General features: G+C 39.4%; 1 pseudogene; it reads left to right on the plus strand.

Annotated features, from left to right (window-relative positions):
* Positions 1-265: 265 nt before the first annotated feature.
* On the plus strand, positions 266-382 carry LOC142837942 (U2 spliceosomal RNA; annotated as a pseudogene).
* Positions 383-8,989: the final 8,607 nt, after the last annotated feature.

An 8,989-nucleotide genomic window follows, 5' to 3' on the forward strand; every position in this document is an offset into this window, starting at 1 on the left:
ATATGCTTGTATATTACATATGTGTGTATGTGTGTGTGTGTGTAAGAGAGAGAGAGACAGACAGACAGACAAACAGACAGAGTGAGAGAGAGAGAAAGAAAGACAGAGAGACAGATAGACAGACAGACAAAGAGAAACAGCAAATAATGGAAAATGAGGCCTTAAATCGAAGAAGAGCAAAGAGGTGTATATGGGAGTGTTTGGAGAGAGGAAAGAGAAGAGGGAAATGATATACTATAATCCCCCCAAAATAAAATCATAAAATATTGCTTCTCGGCCTTTTGGCTAAGATCAAGTGTAGTATCTGTTCTTATCAGTTTAATAAAATCATAAAATAGGTCATCTTAGTATTTTCTGCTTTGTGAATGCAATGACATTCCTTCCTAATAACATGAATTCAGTACCTTGGAAAATAAAGTTTCTATGGCATCTTCAAATATTCCAGAAGCAGTAATAAATAGACAGTGATTTATAAAAAGTTTTGTAAATATTTTCAGAAATATCCTTTAAAAAGTTCCCCAGTTTCATGGCCTCAAGTTGGGAGAACCTATAGAAGTTGGGTAGGCTTCCAGAACTTGGAATCAGATCATCAGAAATCCTGATGGATCCTTCTTTCTATGATGTAAAACTTGCCTTATTCTAGACCTAACTTCCAGAGTGAAGTCATCACCTTCCTCAGGCAGATAGAACAGAGCTTCCTTACTGGTTTATCAGACATCCCTGGTCTTCCTCTGTTATCTGCATCCTCTGGGACCTTGTACAGGTCAACAGGAAGGGTTGGCCAGTTGTCCCTAGTGTTTCTGTACCACAGATCAGTGACCCCAGACAAGCATGCATGAATCACCTCACTCACCACCCACTCCTTTTCATCCATCTCTTCCTCTCCTTTCCTTCCCCTCTTTTTGTCCGTTTCTTGTTCCCTACTCCTCTTCTTCCTCTGCTCTCCTTCCCTTCTTCTGTCTTCTTGTATTTGTCCTTCTTCACATCCCATTTTATCAGCAGCATGAAGCTCTCCTCAGAATCTGGCACAACTTTGAAAGAGTATAACAATCTAAAAGAAAATTATGAAAGGAAGAGAAAAAAAAAGGAGCCGGATGTCCCAGTTTCTGGTTTGCTGTGCTCAGTTAGTTTGATTAGAAGATGTCAAGCTTGACACAACAAAGTAAGTTTGTCCCAGGGCCTGGCAGTTTCTTCCTGTGTTAGCATATTTGGGCCAGGGTATAACATTTACCACCTTTAATTCCTATTATTAAAATCCCTCTGGAATTTATAAGTTGCTGTATTTGGCAACTATGAGAAACGATTCTGTCACCTGTGATATTGGTTCTTAGAAGTCTTTATCCATTGGCCTGAGATATTTTCTGCAGATCTGGCCCACTTCATGTACGCCTTAGTGAGGGCTACACAGGGATGCAGTAAGATGGGGGTTCCTGGCAATTGAAAGTCTATTTACTTGAAGAAAAAAGGAAGCCTTTATTGAAATTTGTGTAATCGTTAAAATTACGATATTTAGGTATTTTACCATACTTTCTTTAAAAGTTGTGATTCTCCCTAAAACATAAGTGGATGTAGCAATTCCACTTCTTGGGATATATCCTGAAGAATTTAAAGTAGAGGCTTCCTTAAACTGTTTGAAAGGATATTTTACAAAAGACAATAGTGCGAGTCAGTCTCACCGGTGTGTTCTGTCAGTGAAGGAACACACAAACCAAACGTGACACACGTGTACAAGGGAATATTATTCAAGTTCAAAATAGTAAATGATTTTTACAGGCTGCATGAACTTCTGTCAGCATGCTACAAACCAAAAATGTCCGAAACCTCATAGATATGCATGTGTGGATGGATGATATATAAAATACACACATATGTTTATATATCAATTATATTTATGTAAATTAAGATCTAAGTTCTCTGAATGAGGGGAGACATCTTTTTGAGCTCAGCTTATTTTAACATAAGGATTTCTACTCCCGTCAATCCGACTGCAAATATCATGATTCCATCTTCATTTATGACTGAATTAAATTCCAGAGTATATTAATAGCATCTTTTCTTTATCCATTTATATCTTCATGGACATCTAGGCTGGCCCACTTCTTGGCGATTATGATTAGTGCTGATATGAATATGAATGAGCTGCGCTGTGGTAGGACTTAGAGTCTTTTAGGCATATCCTAGCAATGGTCATATGGTAGTTATATTCTTAGTTTTTAAAGAAAACTTTGTACTTCCAAAGTGGCTGCAAACTCCGTAATAGCTGTACCAGTTTATAGTCCCCTCAACCGTATATATAATTATCAAAGGTTCTTCCTTTCATGCAGTCTTGCAAGTTTATGTGATCTGTTTTCTTGATGATAGCCAGGTTAATGTATTAGTTCCAATGTGTTGTTTTCCAACAATTATTGGTCATCAGTGTTTCTTCTCTGGAGAAATTGCATTCAGTTCTTCAGTCCATTTGCTGATTGGATTACTGTGAATAGTTTAGTGTTTCATTTTTATATGCATTTATATATTCTAGATATGACCCCTCTTTTTCATGACATGCTCCCATTGTACAATCTCTTTTTGATGTTTGCTGTGCTGAGGTTTTGTCATTTCCACCGATCCCATTTGCCAGCACACAGGATAACTTCCTGAGTTGTCAGAGTCTTCCCAGAAAGTCCTTGCCTGAGCTTGTATCTTGAAGAACTTTGCCTTCTTTTCCTCTTGGACTTTCAAAGCTGCAGGTCTTACATTAAGGTCTTTGATCCATTTTTATTTGAATCTTGTGCAAGATGCAAAAGAAAGATCTTAGTATCCTTTAGGATTGCTTTAGGATCTGTGATATTCTACTTTATAGAGGTTCCCATAGGCCCAAAGATTGATGTATGTTCTATATCTATTGGATGGAATATTCTGTAGATATCTGTTAAAGCCAGTTGATCTGTGGTATTGTTCGGCTTTGAATTTTCTTTATTGGTTTTTACCCAAAAAAGGAGTGGCATATTGCAGTATCCCATTATTATTATGTTAGTATTCATCTGACCTTTCATAACTTTAGCATTTGTTTTATGACATAGGGATAAGTGTTTGCTAATGTTACAGCTTCTTGTTTGATGTCCCCGTGTATTAATTTATAATAACTTTCATGAGCTTTGCTTTATAATTTTCCTGGGGTGGGGTAGGCATAGGAATTTAACCTACAGCCTTGTGCATGCTATGCAAATGCTAACATCAAAACCTACACCAATGACTCTAACACCAAGCACATAACCATCTTTTGCTTTGTATTTTTGACACCTGGCTGTGATAAGGTCTAGAGATTTCTTGTCTAGAAATCCTAAAGGATTCTTTTATTTAAATGTCAGTGTCTTTCTCTAGGTTTGGAAAATTTTCTATAATTTCATTCAATGAACTTTGCCTTTGGGATTTAGTGTATCTTCCCTGCCTCTGCATTCATAAGACACTGGAAGCAATATCCAAGTTTGTGAAAGTTTTGGCCATATTCATTATTACTTTTTCTTTAGAATTCCCTGTTGTATGTCGATAGTTTGATTTTTAAAACATTGGCTGCTTCACTTCCAGAATTTCTGTTTCATTTTTTTTTTCAGATTCTTAGTTTCAATTTAATTCTTACTCCATGTTTTTGAGGCTCTTTTCCAAACTGCTATTTAATGTATTTTATTCATTTTCTCAGCTCTTCCTGAATTAATCACCTGATGCATTCACCTGTTGGTGTGAGTCCTCTCTCTGGTCTCTCATGCTTTTAAAAGGATTCTGCTGAGATTGCAGGAATGCCACCTGGCCCATGTTTATTCTTTTCTCATGCAGTCTGACTCCTGTTTCTGTCCTCTGACAAGGTACCACAAGCTCGTTGTTGAATTACAGAATCTTCCTGTCTGTGTACAGCAACTCTATCAGTGTTTCTTTAAGGAGATTAGGCCTGGAGATCTCCTTTTTCTGCCATCTTGCTGATGTCATCTTATTATCCCTTTTAATATACTGCAGTGTTTCCATTACCTCTTCAGAAAAAAAAATCTCTAAATGAAAATACATTTATTTACTCTGTCGTATAGGGCTTCTCATGCTAAGACCTCTGCGGGCTCTTTGATTCCTCTCTCCCTATCATGGTGAACAGGAATGCCTGATCTGAGCTTTACTGTCCTAGTCACATCCCCAAAGTGAACATCTCTCCAGCTCCTCAGGCCTTCTCTCTTTTTCCTGATGAAGGGTGTTTATTTAGCACAGTGTCCTTATGCATTAAGAACTGAAGAAGAAATTATACATTAAATGGAGTCTTGTGCCCATGGAGGTTGCTATCTGTGGTTTATTAAACAAGAACAAAGGAAAATGTCAGTGTTTTGTCAACAACGAGTTTCTTCTTTTCTTTTGTCCATTTGATGATGGTTCATCATTTCCTGGGTGAATCTAGATATATATTCTAGAAATATTTTTCTTGGTACTGTGATGGCTAGCGTTACATTTGAAGTTTAGACTTACTCTTCTTGAGAGACCAAAAAGCAAAAATTGCCTCAGACATATAAGTTAGTTTATATCGGCTGTGTGTGCTCTAGCTTCCATCTTCCCCAAGTATTAAGATTTTTAAATTGACTGATATCATAAAATTTGCTAGTCTGGCAAGATATTAGGTCATAATTAATATCCTTTGTAATCAATCTTGCTTCCTCTCCTCACAAAGACAATGAGGACAACTGCAAGACATGTGTGTTCAAATTAGAGCCTGCTTACATGTAGGCAGAATACATGTAATCTTGTGGGGTTTGCTGATAATCCATGGGCTGATACAGCTATCACCTGTGAAAGAAATGGTGTCAGCACAAGACTCCCCCAAAACACTTTCTCAGCACATAGGAGATTTATTTGCCACAGGGCAGGAGATAAGAGTCAGAGACAGGAGACAAAAGACAAAGGAGAAGGGAAAAGGAGCAAAGAGAAGGGATAGGATTTTTGTCCCTGGGAGACAAAGGACTGCCTCTGAATAGAGAAGGTAGGTAAATGGTAGCTTATAAAGGGACAAAGGGAAACCCCACTTAGGGTGAGTTGGTTTGTTTAGATTGGGCACGTTAATTAGGGTAATCAAAAGGGGGCGTTTGCTTGTTGGACTTCATTAGTTTGAGAGAAGGAATTTGGTGGTTAGCCTCAGGAGAAGGAAGTGGCCAAATAAGGGAAAAGAACTTGGTGGTTAGCTTTAGAAATGTTATCTAACAGTTTAGCAAGGTAGAGGGAAGGAGGGAGGGAAAGGCTTTCCAGAGCCTAGGTTGTGTTTGTCATGCTTGGGCCTACCAGATTCCTTCAGGCTGCATCTTGGGAGCACTCTCAGCTGCAGTCTTGGCCCCACAGTGAACAGTGGTAGCTAAACTAAAAATCTTATTACTGAAATTTATTTATGATCATAGTGAAACTCTAAGCCACTCTGTTAGGACTGTCTCTCACACTCTAGAATCTTCCACAGCTTGAGCCCCAACTCCCTTTGTAAGCTTTTTCATATTCCACCCACCAGTCCCTAAACACCAAGTTTTTTGACATTTTCATAAACAAAAGGCCAGTGTCATCTACTGTCATAGCAACAGATGTAGGAACATGATTAATAAAACTTTCTCCATGAATATCAATATTCATATTAAGTACTTTGTCACTGTGATCACCCAGTAAATCTCTTAGAAAGAATTTGCTTTCTAACATATTGTATAGCAGTTTCCTCTGAGACTGAAATAACCTACCCTTCAGCAAAGTCCTTAAACCAGAAAGTAAACAACTCAAAATAGCTGCAGGAAGTCCCTGAAACTGACCAGATTCACTAGACTGGTCCCTCTCAAGAGCAAGCAATAAATACTGTTGAGAGTCATATTCAGACAAGCCAAGTTTCAAAGAAGATTCTGAAACCAGTCCAGATTCCTAGAAGAAGCAGAGTTCAGCCAAGCTGCCTGGAAGAGGTTTAGGCCAACTGGGTGAACTTTCAAACCCATTGAACTGCCAGTAAGCTGTGCAGTGTGCTCCAGGTTCCCCGCTTTTATGAGCTGTCACCTGAGCTGGGTTAAGATTTGTGGATACAGCTGTCTGGGGGTCATTTATGTTCCTGTAACTCCTCAGACATATTCCTGTAAATAACTCCACAAAACTCACTGGTTCACTAGGTTGGACTTTGACTGTATCTATACTGTTGGGAGCTCCCTCTCTGGGTTGAGTAGATGTGTGTATTATTTCTCACTGTGAAAAATATTGTCTCATAATGCATGATGGGATCCTCATTAGCTCCAAAGTGTATGACACAGACCCAGTAGCTGGAGAGTTCTCTGTGTTTGCAACTGCTTAGCTCAAGACATCTGTACTGGCTAGTCTTATGTCAACTTGACACAAGCTAGAGTTACTTGAAAAGTAGGAAACTCAGTTGAGAAAATGTCTCCATAAGATCCACTTGTAGGGCATTTTCTTAATTAATGATTAATAAGGAGGGTCCAGCTTTTGGTGGGTGGTACCATCCTTGGGCTAGTGGTCCTGGGTTTTATAAGAAAGCAATCTGGGTAAGTCATAGGGAAAAAGTAAGAGAGTAGAACACCTCCATGGCCTCTACATAGTTTCCTGCCCTGCTTGAGTTTTTTTCCTGATTTCCTTTGATGATAAACAGAAATATGGATGTGTAAACCAAATAAACCCTTTTCTCTCCATTTTGTTTTTTGGTCCTGGTATTTCATAGCAGCAATAGAAACCCTAAGTTAACATCCATTCACCATTGAATCAAATCATGTAACTCTCCCAAAACAGAGATTTGGTTCTTGTGGATCATTTGCTTGTACAGTGTTAAGTCTGCCCAAATGTGTGCTAAGTCAGCTTCTCATGGCCTCCTGTGTTCGTATTACTCAAAACATGAATTCAAAAGCTTGATTTATGGCTTGAAATTGGTTATGGTGGGAGCTCTCACACCTGGAAACTGACAAATACTGCAAATCTGAGCAGCTCTTAGAGAATACTAATGGTTGGGCATATGTCAACCTCCTCCCCATTACAGAGTGTATGGAGATTACAATCCACTGTCTTTAGTTATGATGTGGCTAAAGTAGCACGGAACATTGCAAAGAGCACATCATTAATGATGATTCCAGAACCACATGCCAAGAACAGGAAGTAAGGTCACTCTCCACATGAACTCTGCCAACTCTGTGATTACTCCTTCAAGCCAACTTTCTTTGGGCTACATATTGTTCCTTCACTTGGATGGCTGAAAATTTTTCTATAATTAAATTATGTATAGACTTTCCTAATGTAAATGATACTTCAATAAAGATGTAGCAAAAGTATATTTCCATAGCAGGGGTATAAAGATTATCAAAATTCTAACTACCTCTTGTCATATAGCTCATCCAGAAGGTTATAGGCATTTAAACTCCTCTATAGTCATCTTAGTTCACTAAAGCATATCAAGTACTTGGAATTAGGACAGACAGAACAATTGCCAACCACTTCCAGCCCCTCTCTGCACAGATTCTGCTTTCCAATTAAGCTGGGAGTATTCTGAGAATCTGGCAGTCTCTGTTGTCCCTGGCTTTCATCTACTCTCATTTCTGGCATTGGCTTTACAAAGAGCTCTCCCCAAACACTCTTCCATAATTTCCCAGCACTCTAATTTTAAGAGCTAACTTCAAACATGTGAATTATTAGATGTTAGGAATGGGTTACATGTATTTGAGTTGGTGGCCAAAGAAGCTTCATGGAAACCCAAACCAACTCAGGCTATTTCTGAGGCTATTGGTTGCTCTCCACAAACTGATGCTGAGGTCCTAAAGCTGATGACAACATTTGCATACCTCATTAAACACAGAGAAGCTAAGCCTTCCCCACTGCTAACTCGTGTTTGTGGTACTGGAAGGCAAGCAGCTGCACACTAGAGGAAACTGTAAGCACCAACTCAGCTAGTTAACTCTCCTTCCAGAGGCCCCTGGATGTGGGCAGCATCCTCCTCCCAGCTATTGGCCATTTGCAACTCCTTTCCAGAAGCCCAGCCTATAGCAATTGAAGCAATCATAGACCTAGAGAGGGGTATCTCTGTGATAAGACAAAACAAGGTCCATCAGCTTCCAGGATGTATGGCCTTGGGTGGGTCTGTAGCCTCCTAGGAATATATAGGCAGCCATGCTGTACTGGGAATTGATAAGAAGATGAGAGTATATACATAAAGAGCTATTTCACTAGGAATTTTATTTTCCATCCACATGAATTCTGGGCATGCCTGGAAAGCTGAGCAGGTACAAGTCCAGGACTCAATGCTGTGCTACAGGTCCTCATAAGCATCCATCAGCCAGATGCAACCCTGAACATACACACCAGGCAACAAAGCTCAGACTTCAGGAAGGGGCTGATGTGGGTATGCACAGATCAAAATGCCAATGGTAAGGATTCCCCTCTGATACCAACTTTCTAGGAAATGGTAAGGCCTGAGCATGAGGTAGCTCTTTCAGTGTTATGCTTTTCTTTTGAAATATCCTTCCTCAGTAAAGAGGTCTATGGACTCCTCTCTGCCAACCTTGAAAACTTGGGGGACTCTCTCTTATTTTCTCTACTTTGCATGACCCTATACACAATGTGTTGGAAATATCTTGGACCACCATATGAGTACATGCCCTGAACAGTCCCAGAACTGTGTTGAAAAAGCCTCGTTTGCTCAAATGCTGTTCTACTACTGTCATAACTTTCTTAGCTGTAATCTTAGCTTCTGTCTGATGTTTGAAAGGAAAAACAAAAAGTCTTATGGAATGGTGTAGGAGGTCCTTCTGTCTTTGTGTTGCTTTCATTGGTTAATAAAGAAACTGCTTTGGGCCTGTTGATAGGGCAGAACTTAGGTAGACGGAAAACTAAATGGCATGCTGGGAGAAGGAAAGAGTCAGAGAATCACCATGGACCCGTCGCCAGAGATAGATATGCTGAGACTTTGCTGGCAGGCCACAACCTCATGGTGATATACAGATTAATAGAAATGGGTTAAACAAATATG

Source organism: Microtus pennsylvanicus, chromosome 18 (genome assembly GCF_037038515.1).
Source record: "Microtus pennsylvanicus isolate mMicPen1 chromosome 18, mMicPen1.hap1, whole genome shotgun sequence".
Taxonomy (NCBI): Eukaryota; Metazoa; Chordata; class Mammalia; order Rodentia; family Cricetidae; genus Microtus; species Microtus pennsylvanicus.